The following is a 14764-nucleotide window of genomic DNA, read 5'->3' as shown; positions in this document are numbered from 1 at the left end:
CACAGAGATACTTAATTTACTGAAGTAGGTAGAATAATAGCAGATTCTGTTTAAAAGGAGAGTGGTAATTTTTTTTTTTTTCCATTGTTCAGTCTCTCCACACCTAGACAGCTTAAGTCTGGCTTCTAAATGCTCAGTAAAAAAAAAGTGTGTTTTTTAGACTCAAGAACAGATAAAGTCCATCTCTCTACTGATAATCCTTAATGTTAACATGTTCCTAATTTTAAAAGTGATGAGAGACTCATTAAAATCCATGATGTTATGTCAGTTTCTAAAGCTAGGATCACAGCATATGTATTGATGAAATGAGACTGAATTAGATTTATATGGATAAGAATTCAGATTATAAAATAAATTTATCAGAAATATGCTATGGTTTCAAAAATACACATCTATCAGATATTCTGAAAAATGGCAGATATTTATCCTTCCAGAAGATGGCAATCTTTCTCTAGTCTTCCTTTTGGGAGTCTGCTTTTCACATGTGTGCTGGGGGGAAGCAACACCCCAGTTTAGACTTCTGTTCGTTCCCTTCATGTTTTTTCTCCCTCTATCTTCCTCTTTTTTCCATTTCTATGAACACAACCTCTTTACCTCACCACTTCATGGGGCGTTTGAATTATCTTTGAGTTATCTGAGCCTGGGGAGACTTCTGAAATCACTGGGGAAAGAAAAAAGGAGGAATGAATGGAGAAACTGAGCCAGGCATTTGCTCCATGTTCTGCCCTGCACAGAACTATTCTTTCTAATATGTTTTCCAACATTTTGTCGAGTACCATATTAACTTTCTCAACGTGTTTCCATCCCCAGATTATTGCACACAGCTCGTAGAACATAAACACCAGAGCTGATGTTCAACAAACTCCCTTAGCAAAATTTTATGTTTGAGTTTTGTTGTTGTTTTTGTTGGGGTTTTTTTAAACTCCATTGCAACCTCACCTTAATCTGACCAATTATGGACAGGAAAACCAAGCTGTATCTGTCTTTCACCTACTGTGCCTTCCAGTTTTCTCCTCTTTGTATCTGATATTTCCCACCATAACTTGGCTTGGTTAGAGGTTTTGGATGTCTCTTCCTCTTTGAACTCAGCAGCAGCAAGTCCCCGGTGACTAGTTTAAAGTTTGCCCATTGAAATGAATGCCCATAGCAGCTGATTTCCTGTGCAATCAGCCAAGTCCTCAGCTTATAGAAATAAAACAAGGAAATGAAATGCAAAACACAACCTTAGCACAACACCTCTGTGGAGGTTGCCAACTCTAAAAAAGGCCGGGCATTTACAAGTGATGCATTTTTATTCTGGCTGTTTCACATACATACTTAGGGTGTATCCTGCCCCAAAATGACACCCTCAACTCCCAAGGATGGTGGTGGAAAAGAAGGGCGAGGATCCCTGACCAGATAGGGCCCCAAAATTGCAATACTTAACTGGCAGTTCTCAAGAGGTACATGCCTCTTCATAGCCCTCCATGCAGCAATCCTTCCCAGGGATACCAGGGATCATGCTGTCCTGACATTGGCTCTTCAGCTGTCCTGAAGAGGAACAGAGAGGAGGAAGTGTGGCTATTTACACCCATAACATTGTTCTTTGAAACCTGGACAAGGACTCATACTCACCCCTCATTCCACACATTCCTCACACATTCCTCACACATGACACTTCCCACAGCTCCTGTTTTTGCTGTTTTTACAGGAAGACTGTCCAGCACTGCAGTCCTCCCTCTGCCACACAGAAAGCAGGATGTCTCTGGATGGCAGTGACAGAGAGAGCCAGACTTCTCAAACCCATTGACAGACTGCAAATGTCAGATTTCTCCCTGAACTCTGAATAATTCCACTCAGATTGTAACCTTTATTTAGCTGTTTGCATGATGCATTAACTCTTGATCTGCAAATGACCTCACCAGGCATATTTTTTCCAGGCTCAGCAGATTTAAAGGTGAATTCTGTTTTTAAACATGAACAGCATACATTGATAGACATCGTCTGTGGCAGAACAGAAATAAGATTGAATTGGAATAGGTAAATGCATCTTGAAGATGTACAAAAAAGCTTGACATCGACTACTTTTCTCCCCCCCTACTTTTTTTTTCTTCTTTTTTTTCTCAAAACAAGTCTTACTCGACTGGATTTTTTTCTAATCTTTATGGTTACCAACTATTCAAAAACCACATAGAAAGCAGACATGAAAAGAAAAAAATCAAATGCAGAAACACAGACTTTGAGGACTCACAAGAGTCACTAGACTAGGACTCACTAGAGTCTAGATGCTTCAATTTCTAGATAGGTAACATCAGACTATTTAAAGGGGGTTGCTTTTCACAGAGTATTTAAATTCTGGCAGCTCTAGGATGTGCTCACCTGAGCACACAGAAAAAAAAAAAAAATTATTTATTAAATTTAGCCAACCATAAACTGTAAGCAGACAAGACAAAACCAACTTTTTATATAGATCAGTAAGGTTATTAAAGAGGATACAGTCCAGGAAAGGGTCCATACAAACCCTCAAGTAGATAAACACTTACCTTATCCACTGCTCACTATCCCCATCTGCTCTTCTGAGGCATCCAGTGAAATTCTACAAGGTGATCATGGACTCTCCCCACTATTTCTTTCTCTCTGACTGAACATGTAGCAGCCAAGAAATTCCATGAGATCTGACCAGATGCTTTGAAATGTACCAAGTCTGTCATTTTATTGGTGGGTTAATTCTTTCTGAGCTTGCTAATTCATCACAGTACATTATATCAGCTGCAAGATTGGCAGGGCGTCCACTTCTGCAGAATGCGTTTTAGTAATTTGGTAGTCCCCTTTATGAATATTGTTGCCAGTTTTAAATCTACCACTTATGGGATTTCAGTCTGTTACTGCACAGAATCACAAACACCCAGACTCAATGGCTGTCACAGGTTCATGGGGTTTTTTATCATCAAGAGGGACCATTACAACAACAGTCTCATCTCGGGTGTAACAGAACCCAAAGAATTTCCGACAATCTTTTCTAACAATACACAGAGCCCCTGCTGGAAATATAGCACATATTTGATACAACTAACTAATATTGACTGTGCAACAGAGCATGATGGAAAACCCATCACATCCTTAGAAAAGTTATTCCAATGATTAATTAATCTAATTCTTAAAATTTTACTCTTGATTTGTAAGCACAGTGTCTGCTTTAGTTTTTCAACCTCATCAGGCTTCTCCAACACACAAATAAATAGCTAGTGAAATTATTTCCTAAAAATGATATCGTAAGAGTCACAAATCAATGCATTTCATTAGAGGCACATAGTGTGATCTAACAAGGTGGCTGACGGCCCAAATTCCTGGTTCAGTACTTGGCTCTGACACGCAATTTTCCCCTCCCATCAGCCAAGTCATTAATGGCGCCTTTACACTGCAGTCAAAGCAGTGGCAGTGATGGAGAGTAAACACTCAGTGCTTGTTTTAATTGAGTGCTGCTAGCAATTTCACTCCAGCAATATGGAGCACAATGTAGGGTACAAACCTCAATCCAGAAATGGAGTAAACTGTGCTGAACTCCACATTGCCATGGCTACACTGATAGTTCAAAAAAAATTCTTTCCCTACACTATAACATTGGGTCTTCATAGTCATTCCCACAGATGCAAATCTATAGCACAGCTGATCCTTGTTGATGTTGGAATCAGCACAAAGTCAGTGGGAAAGAGATAGTCTGTTTTGGTAATGACAAAACCATAGGATCTAAAATTAATCTGTGCAAACAGTACATCACACATGCAGGTGATCTTGGAGTCAAAGAAATATTTAGTTTTAAAGCAAAACCAATATGAAACATTACAGATGAATCACACTGCACTTTGATTTCATGTGTGGAAATTAATAAGTCAAAACAATTGTTCTTTGCTTCAGTTCATCTTTTCCTCCATTTCACTATGCTGAATCAGATATAAGCAGACCTATAGGAAGCCTCCAAAGATTATCTAGTCAATCCACCTGCATCAATATGACCTAGGCACCCTGAAGACCTTCAAGCCTACAGTTAATATTTTCCGCAAGGCAGATACTACTCCATCCTGAATTTAAGTCAGTATATTCCCTTCTAATATCTTGATTCCAACCAAATCACAATATCTGGCAGAAAATTTTTCCATCTTTGCTAAATGCCATGGTCTCCATCCCACATCTGAATTATTTACTCACATGGATTATCCCCTTGAGGCCATTGGAACTATACAGTTTACTAAAGTTATACTCACACGCTAGTATTTGAGGAACCAGTGCTTCAAAGGAAGACTCTAAGCTAGCAGTAGAGGTTTGGAAATCAAAAAGAGTGAGTAAGAGAGTTAGCTTTTTTGAGGTGAGGCGTGGGAGGTGTTTTCGTTCTTCAGCTATTAAAAACTCCTTGCTTTGGCAAGAAAAAAAAAGGGGGGAGAGAAAACTAGGAGGGGAAGGATTAATGAATAAAGAGGCAGTATGGCAAGAGGTATGCAACCAGGGTGGCTAGAAGGCGCAAGTGACTTTCTCAGGCTGTCTTTCCTGATGTAGCAAACACAGTAGCAAGCACAGGTCAGAGGAGCCAAGGTCTAATACGCTGGTCCAAAGGGAATAATAAAACTAGCTTTCTTTACAGTGCTGAGCAGAGGGGTTATGTTACAGTGGGTGCTTTGAAAACAGTGGTGCTAGATATTATAATTGCACCTTTTATCTTTCTGGATGTACTGGTAATTATCCAGAATTGAGGGCATCTCCTTTTTTTCCCCAGATTTAATGAGGATTTCAAATCCCCTTCCATTCCTTCATGACATTTTGGAGCTGTGGCTTCACTGATGGTCCTGCTGTCGAGCACCATCCCCAGTACTCATGCCTCCTGTGCCCTTGCACAATGCGGGGCAGCACAGGGCTGCCTGTGCACTGGTGAGGAGACAGGTCTGGACAGGGCAGCAGTGACACAAGTTTGGGTCCCCAGCCCCATGCCTTTCAGTCCTGGAGGGAGCAGATGGTGCTGGGAGCAGGCCATGTTGTGGCCATGGGTGCAGGATGGATGCAACACGTGTGTGCCATGGCCGGTGAGCTGTGGGGTGCCCAGTCTTTCCTATATGTCCTGGAGGAAGGGAGGGCCCCAGTCGGTGGAAATGGAAGTGAGAAGTATTTTGGAGAGGGCCAGCAGAGAGCTTGGGTGTCTCCTTTTCTGCTGTTTTTGTTGTTGTTGTTGTTATTGGGGTTTGGGGGGGTTTTTTCTTTTCTCTCTTCTCCTCCTGTCTCTGTACTGCCCTGTTTCCTCGCAGCCAGGTTTCCACTTGACTGGACAACCTCAGTCCCATGTGTGGAGTGGAGACATTGCTTCCCCGGGGTTCACCCTGGCTGCAGGCAGGAGGTGTCCAGGAGTGGTGACACCATCCTGGGCCTCAAGAGGCCAGAGCTAGGTGACTCTGTAGCCACAGCCAGGGCCCTTTGTGCAAGTGCATTGTAACTTGGGCCTTAAATCATGTGCTATTATTTCCATCAGGCCGACAGTTAAAAAAAAAAAACCAAACAAAAAACTGTCCTTTCCAGTCCCTATTATTTTCTTCTGACCAGGCTCAAGCTGCAATTACTCAAAGGCTCATTATTTAGCCAAACTCAGTGGGTATTTTGTCATAGATGACAGAAGGCATGTTCCTGACAGAAAAATTGTGAAGAGGCTGTTTTTTTAAAAGAAAAAAGTCATCAACTTTTTTTTTTTTTTTAATGTGGATAAAACAGAATATTCTCCTGCCAGCCTTGTTCTCAGAAACAGATAAGTGGTTTTGACTGAAATTAATAAGAAAACCAAAAAGAACCCAGTAAAACAACTAAAGCAGTCATAAGCTAGAAGATGTTGTCTGCAAGTTTGGCAAAGGCAAAAGCAACCAATGCCAAACCTTGTGATGGGATGTGTCAACTGACTATTATAGTAAAGAGGCAACACTGCTAGCAATGTCTTCTATGTTCTGCGCACCCATTAACATGCTAGTCTCAACACCATTCTTTCCCAGGTAGCCAAGGATTATAATTGCTGAGCTTTACAGCTAAGTATTAAACAACGTGGCTAAACAGCTTGACTGAACAAGAATTATTTGCCATCATCTGAACAGGGTGAGCATGAAGGAAGACCATTTGGCTAGCATGTTACCATGGGCAGATCTCAGAGAAATTAGATCAGGCAGAATGGAAAGAAAACTTCAGAAACCTCTTCCAAACAGTGAAAAGTATTTGTCTGTGGAACAGTCTCTCATGGGAAGTAAAGGATGCCCATTACTTAAATCATACACAACCAGATTGGATAGTGCACTGGAAAATTTACTGTAGGCAAGAATCTTGCAGGAACTGGGCTGGGATAGAATGTGAGAAGATGGACTGGATGAGCTAGCAAGATTTTCCCATCTCTAATTTCTATGATTTTCTTTTTTTAAAATTGGCTGTAGTTTGCATTGCTTGAAATTCCTTCACACAAGTTACAAAATCTCTGAGCAAGGGAGAAGATGGGGCTAGAGAGAGAGAGGTGGGTGTGTTTCCTGGATGACAGGAAAAAAAAAGAAGCCTGCAGCCTCACAGAGGCTGTGAAACTAGAAAAACTAGCTGGAGAGAACAGGAACGAACACAGGTTGGAGGGGCTGCTCCCACCAGACTGATGCATGTGCAGGTGAGCTACGCTGAGGAGAGTGCAGGTGAGGATTAGAGGTTAGGTGAATGGTAAAGAGGGTGGCTTTGAGAGAGCCATGACCCTACTTAAGCATGCTGCGGTCACTCATGGTCAGTCTTCAGCACTGGGCAAGAAGTGGGAAGGCTCAGCTCTAGCTTTCTACATGACTCTCCCCTGCTAGTTTTCACTAGATTTTTGAGTTAGCAGAACACTTGATTAGGACCTTCTCTCTCACCCTCCTTCCTTTTAAAGCAAGAGTTTTCTGTCTTGCTTTGGTTTGAAATCAGCTTTCAGAGGGTTGGATTAAAACAGATTGCAGAGCTGGTCTTTCACTCCTTCATTAATTCAGTGCTGGACACAACAAACATCCTTAATTACTGCCATCAATCCTGAAACCTCACATGCAGCTTTACCAATGCACCTCGGTCCTGACTTTCAAAATCCCTAGCATTTCAGTTCATCACTGGATGCATGGTCAGCTGCTCCCATTTCATGAGACTCAAAGCAGGTCACTGGCCTGTACTGTAGCCCTTTACCACTCATGATAAATCTCTCTATGCTGCAATCCTAAAGATGCCCTAGGGCTCTGCTAATGGGCACCTGAAGTCCAACCTGTATTGAGCAATCCTTAGTCAGCCATAGGAAAGTCTGGCCTACTGTACAACATGTTTTACTATTCCAGACTTGGAACACCTCCTGGTTTGGACTAACACAGCAGACCAGGATAACACCTCCCTCTGCAATTGTCATGCTCTGGGTTTGGGGCAATAGTGATGTTTGAAGTGCAACATTACTAAGATTCTCAACAAAACCATTCTGGAATTTACTGGTGTTTCTTTCCACCCACAGTCTGTTACAGACCTTGAATGTGTGCTTCACAGCTTTCCTGGAGCAGATCTGCTGTTCCCCTCTCTTCATAGATTAAAATACATTTAATAATTATTAAATGAACATTAAAATCTGGAGTGATTGAACTTCCCCACAATCCTTCATAGTAATTCTTACAGCTGGCTTAACCTCTGCACTGAAGGTCTGGAGACTGTTCTTTTAAAAGCTCGATTGTGGTCCTCAAGAGGCTTTGAGAATCTCTAGGACAAGAGCTACTGAAGTATTTTTCTGGTTGCTAAAGAAAAAACCTGTGCGTCACAGATCAAATGTGGTAGGGCACAAGGTGTCCCAGACAGCACCAATTGCTGTCTTGGGGATGTATCATGGCAAGCAGAGGCAGGCATGTCAGAGAAGCCATACCTCCAATCTGGCTTTCTTTCCTGTATTTCCTAATGGGAAGATTCCTGTACTATTCTTTCCCCACCTCCTCACTCCCAGGCTTTCTCTGGGGCCATGACTCAGACACCTGACTCACTAGCACATAAGCAAAATGTACATCCAGGGAAAGTGACTTGATGCCTGCAGGATCTCAGCCAGATTATTCCATCACTGCTTGGAAAATGGCCATGGCTTGGAATGCCTATGCCCACCCCCAAAAAGCTTCTCTCTCTTTTTCTGAGCCACCACAGCCCCTCTCAGCTACTAGGTTATGTGTAGGTGCTGAGACTTCCCACAGAAGAAAGCAGAAGGGAGCACAGGGAGTGCCGCTTCCATATATCCCAGAGGCAGACATTTAATCAAGTGCTTTCCACAGAGCTTAGGGTTTCTAGTAGTGATGAGGGAGAACGACTCTCTTTTCAGTCATTAGGAGGTTCTCACAGAGGCTTTCCCTGTAGTGATCACACCTGTCAGGGATACAAGTGCATCTGCTGGACACTGCTGGACATCCAAGCTGGACTGAAGGACTCCAAATGACAAGGAACTTACTGTCCCTAAACTGTCCCACTGGCTAAGCAGCCTCACTGTTTGTAGTGCATACCCTCTTTCCAGATGGCCTTCAACTAACAGCCATTGAGGTGACTTCTATATTAGTAGGCTAAGCAGTTCAGGCCATGTACTCAAGCCTTGACATGCAATTTTCTGCATTGTTAAACTGTTAACATGCTTCGTGGCAAGTTTTGGCTTGTGGCAGCTAGTACTCTCCTAACAATGGCAGGACTGAGTCTGACACCACAGGTCAGGGCACCATTCCCAACAGGTTATTTGGGCAAGGCTACCTTCTTTGGGGGAGAAGAAATTTTATTCAGAGGGGTGCCACTTGCCTGCAAATTTCATTCAGAGGGATGCTGTGCCGCTTGCCTGCAGGTTCAGAGAACTGGCCCTGGATTGCTTTGTTTACTAGTGTAGGTGTAACCTAGATTTTGACAAGACCTTTTCTGCCAGCGTTGTTTACTATTAGAAATCTCTCTAACAAGTGAAGTATTTGTAGACTGTGATTAAGTCAAATCGTAACTTTCTCTTACATAAACTACATTTTGAGTCCTTTCCAGTTTTCAGCATTGCTTGAGAAATACAAACAGGAAAACAGAGACAGTACTTCAGTATGATCTCACCAGCCATGCCTGTACTCCAGGTCTTTCCCTGCTTCCCTTCCCCTTATGAGCATAGCACAAGGCACATGTCCTCCTGTACTCACCTGTGTATCTCATTTCCAGTGTCAGGAATCCTACAGGTGTGGGCCAACTGGACAATACACTAATCTGGTCCCTGACATGAGCTCTCTGGGGACCAAGAGTTTAAGGGGTGCCAAGTTATACTTCTGCTCCTCAGCTTGGACACAGGCTAATAGGACTGAAAAAATAAAAATGTCCCACTTGCTATACCCCTCATACCTTTAGGCATGATGTCCTTCCTAAACTTTTGAGGTATTCAGCCTGAAGATTATTTACCATGATGCCCATATCCTCTATAGTGGCACTGTGTTCCAGGATAGCGTCTCCAATCTCCCTGGTACATCCCATGTACACACTTTGCTACAAGAAGGCAGCCATAGCATTTCATTGTTGAAATGTACTCAAGAGATCCATCTCTGCCTGTGCAGTCTGAGCTGACCTTGCTGTTGTTTCCCTCCCTGGTATTATTTGTATGACATGCAAAAATTTTCCTGATGAGTTCAGTACCACCAGACTAAAAATTTACCTCCGTAGGAACCCCACTAGAAGCACTTGCTAGTAACAGGATCTCCCCCTGGCTCCCCCTTTCTGAAGTCTAACCATTGATAAGCTTTCAAGCCATGCAACAGAGGTAGTGCTGGTTATCTTTGCCTCTAACCCTACCATCCACAAGTTGGTTTCTGTATCACAGCCCACAGACTCTTAGATGCCATGGCCTTGAACATTACATCATAACACAAAAATAACTGCACTACAAAAGAAAAGATGGTTTTATACGTAAGGCACTGCTCATGAACACAGTTCCAAGCTTAGCTGTACAGGTCTACAGAACTGTCACTCAGACACTCTACCTCTCGTCTCTATGAGCACAGCAAGTCTTGGACATTTCTGTTTGCAGACCAGGGAACCACTGCAGGGCACTCAGTGGTGGAAGTTAGGTGAGTACGTAGGCAGTATTGCCCTGTCACTATGCCTGCACTCATGACTTGGGCATACACTGATGCAAGCACTGCACTGTTGCAAAACAAATACTACAGTCTCAGCCTCACCAGCCCTCTGGTATGACACAGCTGTCATTGTGCCTCAGCACAATTGTCACCACCTTGCTAGGCAACCATTACAACATGATAATTGCCTGTCAATACACCGCAGGAAGGTCACAAGGCCAAATTTTCTGTAGCAAATTCCAGGGCTTCTTTTGTAGAGCTCCCCTTGTCTGGGTAGCTGGGTAAACATAATTTTTCCAGCACGCAGTATTTGCATGGGTAATTAAAAAAGAAAAAAGGGAAAATAAAAGCCTCAGTCTGCTTCACAAGCACAAGTGCAATTTGCAACTATGAATCTGAATTTCCCAGCCATCAGAATGAGTTTCTTTCCATATCTCTCCCTTTTCTCTACTCCTCCAGCCAAATACTGCACTGAGTCAAGGGCAAACTTTTAGGGCTTAAATCCAGCCCCCTTGGAAAACACCATGCCAACCACACTGAAAACTTATTGTCAGCACAAAGACTTCCCCTTGAAAAATGACTGGTAACCTCTACCCGGGCTCTGCTGCTCAGAGGGACAAGATTTTGCCTTCAGCAGAGAGCTAGGTGGCATTAAGTGCTGAGCACTAGATAAAGGTAAGAAAGCAGGAGACTTATTGTGCTAACCCTTATCTCCAGAAACACCTTTGACATGCAGAATGTTTGTTCACCATGATTACCTGGGTGGAGAGGTTATTGTTACTTAAATTATTTACTTTTAAAACCACAGTTATTTGCCTCCACCCTTTTCATGCTGACCTGTGCACCCCAGCACTAATATTCCTTAGCCTAACTGGGGAACACTGGGAAGGACTGTAAAGCGTGCTAGGAGGATGGCTCCCCAGGGATACATCTGGCAAGAGAGAGATTCCACTGGGACCAGTCATCAGCATCAGAGAGCAAAAAAGTGTCACCTGCCTCTGCTGTAACAGCTACTGGGCAGAGGAGTCCCAGGGAACATGAGGGCAAAAGTGAAGTAAAACCAAGCCTGGCAAAAGCATCTATTCCTTCCCCTTTCCCTGCTTCTGCCAAATCAGGGGCTGGGGTGAGTTTCAATTAATCAAATAAACACAGCTTGACAGGCCTCGTGCATGGTATGGATGTGCTCCCTCCCATCCCGCTGATGAGATGATCTGTCTCTCTCCTCCTAATGCTCCGTGCATCTCAGAGACTCTTGCACCATTCCGTAACAGCTACCTGAAGGGAGCAAGCAGCAGAATTTATTGGAAAGGCATGGTTTTGGATATCTTGGTGGCTCTGCCACTACCACTGCACTAACAAGGAACACCTTCAAGTGTAGAAGAGAGATGGAAAATCAGCACTGGATTACTGTTTAGAAGGAGCTTGTGTTCCCTGAGGTCACCGGCAACACTCGGATTGTTTTTTTATGATGCAGGGTCACACCCATAGTCTTCGTCCCAGCCAAAGCAAGTTCATTTCCTGGCCTGCAGTGTGTTCTCCCAAGTCCAGTCCAATGTTGGAGACCAGAACTGATAGGCTAGGCTTTCATTACTAGGTTTCCCTTGGGAAGCTATTCCACACACGAACAAAAGTCAGTTGCTAACAAAGATTTCCTGATATTCAACTGAAAATTTCCTTTCACTCAAACTCTTTCCATTACTCCAGCTATTTTCTTTTGGATCTTCTCCCTTAAGCGGCACTTATTCCACTTGCCTCCATCCTTCCAAGACAAAGTTTCACTGCTATGTGTGCAAGCCCAGTTTTTCAGAACTGCCTGTCCTAGTCCTGCCCTGCCCTGGTTCACCCCCCTGTCAAAAGGAAGCACACAGCTTGCAATGCTGGAAGCAAAACCCAGATTTTCAGAAGTGACAAGAAACCACAACTCCAGAGCAGTCTGTGGGAGCAGCAGCTGTGACCTTCTCCATCTGCCCACAGCAGGCAAAGAGCCCACAGTCCCAGTGTGACAGGACTGGCTGCCTCCAGAGGCAGGTCTCACTGCTCCTGATGACAGCCATGTGGTCACCAGCAACAGAATAACCGAGGTGGGAAGGCCAGCATCACATGTCTAGAAATATTTCCTGAAGTATCCAAACTGAAGAGCACATGAAAAGAAAATGGCTTCCTTTCAGGTCAACCCTTGCACTCTGAAACAGAGATCCAGGTCTCTGTGGTGGCCACGCTACTGATCACTATTGCATTTCAGCATCACATTTACCTCTAAGGTCAGTGGTGGCTCATTATATTTCTGACCAGCACCAAGCATTGAGGCCCTAGCTTCTCAGCACATCCATAGAACAGATAACAGTAATAACCGTTAGTAATAATAGAGCAGATAACAGTAATAATCATTAGTAATTATATGGTTTGGTTTGTTTCCTCAAACTGTTAGAACAAAGTGTCAGTAAGAGTACTGAGCATTGTGCTTGCCTTTCATACCAGTGCAAATATAATCTTAGTGTTACAAAGGTATTCCTTTGGGTATATGAAGCTTTAGGGGCACTTCAGTTCTAGGCACAAGCAGTAATATTCCCCAAAATACATGTCTACTCCAGATGTTCTGGTGATTGTATCACACAAAGAACAATTCTAGCTTCATAAAAGAAGAAAACCTCACTTATTGTCCAGAGCTACTATACACCTGTTCCCTCAGAAATCTTCTCGGGGAAATAGTCACAACATGTGAGTCAAACTGAGGTAGTGTGTAGGCTGAATATGGCCCAGATACGTGCAGACCATTATATTACATTGCATTATATGGGGCAGCCTAGAAAGCTAAATTGAGTCAGACAAGTCCCTATAAAATGTGTCGTGGTTTAAGTCACTCTTGTTCAGCAGCTTATTACTACCCTCTCAGCTAAGACACATGAGCTGAACAGTGCCTGTATTAGTATGAAATGAAACAGGACAGCATAAATCCTGAAATAGTTAACTTTTGAAAAGGTGAACGAATGCCTTTAATCTCTCAGGGGTTGAGAACTTGAAAACTGATACAGCTCTTTCATAATATATTCCTCCACCTCTTGAGTGCACATACATACATATACATCTATTCTTCTCAGAATACTCAGCTCAGTTACTTTAGGAGTAAAAATTCAACAACCAAACACAAATGGTTCCTAAATTATACTAACACAGAAGAATACAGCCTCTCTAGCCTGCTCAGATTTGCAATACAAGAAGGAACATTGAGGCTTATGTGTCCAGGCAAGCAAGCATACAGTATGAATGCAACAGTACTTTGGTGTGATGCCAAAAGTTAAGTTAGTTGGACCCATTCGAGTCTCAGAGACCACATACAATGTGAAACGCCTGAGGCTATTGCGCAGACAGACCAGTGAGCTCCCCCAGGAAAGGGACGTGTTACAGGGCTGAGAGAATTGCTGACCGTTATCAGAACACAAAAGCAGACAGAATCCCATTGGGAAACAAACAGGACACACACCCCTTTATTTCTGGGGGGAGAGGGAAAGACACACCCTCTGCGCCAGGCCTAAAATACCAGACCAGCAGTTCAATGATCTTTGTCCTATTAGTCATGACAGGGGCATTTACGACAATGATGAGTGTGGTTGCTAGCATTGTAAAGCACTCAGTAATGAAGTCATAGATGAAAGCATATACTGGCTAAGCAATTGCAGAGGTAACAAGTAAGCCTCTGTTCTGGTATTTAAAATGGAATTACAAATTATCCACCTTCCTGGCAAGCAGGAGTCAGATTACAGCAATTTACTCTAAGCAAGCAAGGAGGATGCAAGAAACCTGAAGTTTTATTATTTGGTGGTGAAAAAGTCACTAGGAGCCTGGGTGAACTGTTCTACAGGCAAAATGGAGCCTACAGGCCACCAGCTGGACCATTTGGGCAAAATCAGTTGTGGATCTTGGAACCTACACAATGCTTCAGACAACTTCATTTAACTGTTGCTGGGTATGTTTAACACCTCAGAAGAATAAAGTCCTCTTTTTGAATTGCTTTCAAAGTAAGTATTTGGAGACCTCAAAATTAGGAAGCCCTAAACCCAAATAACAATTGTCTTGTGGGGAAGAAATTCTGTAATCTTGAAGTCTGGCACTTGCAAAAGTATGTAGGGGTCACAGGCTTCTTCACAGACTCCCTGCACAAAGCCCCTTCTGCTCTGCCTGCACAGAGTATTTAGACAGAAGGTTACATGGGTTGGATTTCAAAGCAAGGAATGTCAGAAGAGATCTTCCAGCTGTGAATGGCCTCCAGATGTGGGCTTTTCTTCTCCAGACCTGGGGGAAGGGATGAGAATGTCTCATAAAATTAAATGGAAAAACATTGTCTACCGAGGAGGGTAGGCAGGCAGAGAAGGTGGAGTCAGAAATTGGGCAGAACAGAATGGGAAAAAAAAAAAGCAGAACCACAGCTGAAATGATTCAGGACATGTATCATCTTAAAACTCTGAGTAGAGGTTGGTCATTAAACAACATGGCAGACATCATCAATCAAGGTATTTGAAATGGAAAGGGCCAAACAAACAAAAATATAGTTTTGTTTGCATAAAGTATATTCTCTCCCTCCCAGAGCTGTGACATGATCTTACATTGTGAAACAACCCCAGAGAGACTGTGGCCAGGACCCCTTGCTGGTTGAAACTGTGCTAAGCCACAAC

General features: G+C 43.1%; 1 protein-coding gene across 1 annotated transcript in view; it reads left to right on the top strand.

The window, feature by feature from the left end:
* EMP1 (epithelial membrane protein 1) overlaps nucleotides 1-14764 on the top strand; it is a 43076-nt gene that overhangs the window by 1411 nt on the left and 26901 nt on the right. The window lies entirely within an intron of this gene.

Source organism: Athene noctua, chromosome 3 (assembly GCF_965140245.1).
Source record: "Athene noctua chromosome 3, bAthNoc1.hap1.1, whole genome shotgun sequence".
Lineage (NCBI taxonomy): Eukaryota > Metazoa > Chordata > Aves > Strigiformes > Strigidae > Athene > Athene noctua.
This window is presented reverse-complemented; position numbering and strand designations above follow the sequence as displayed.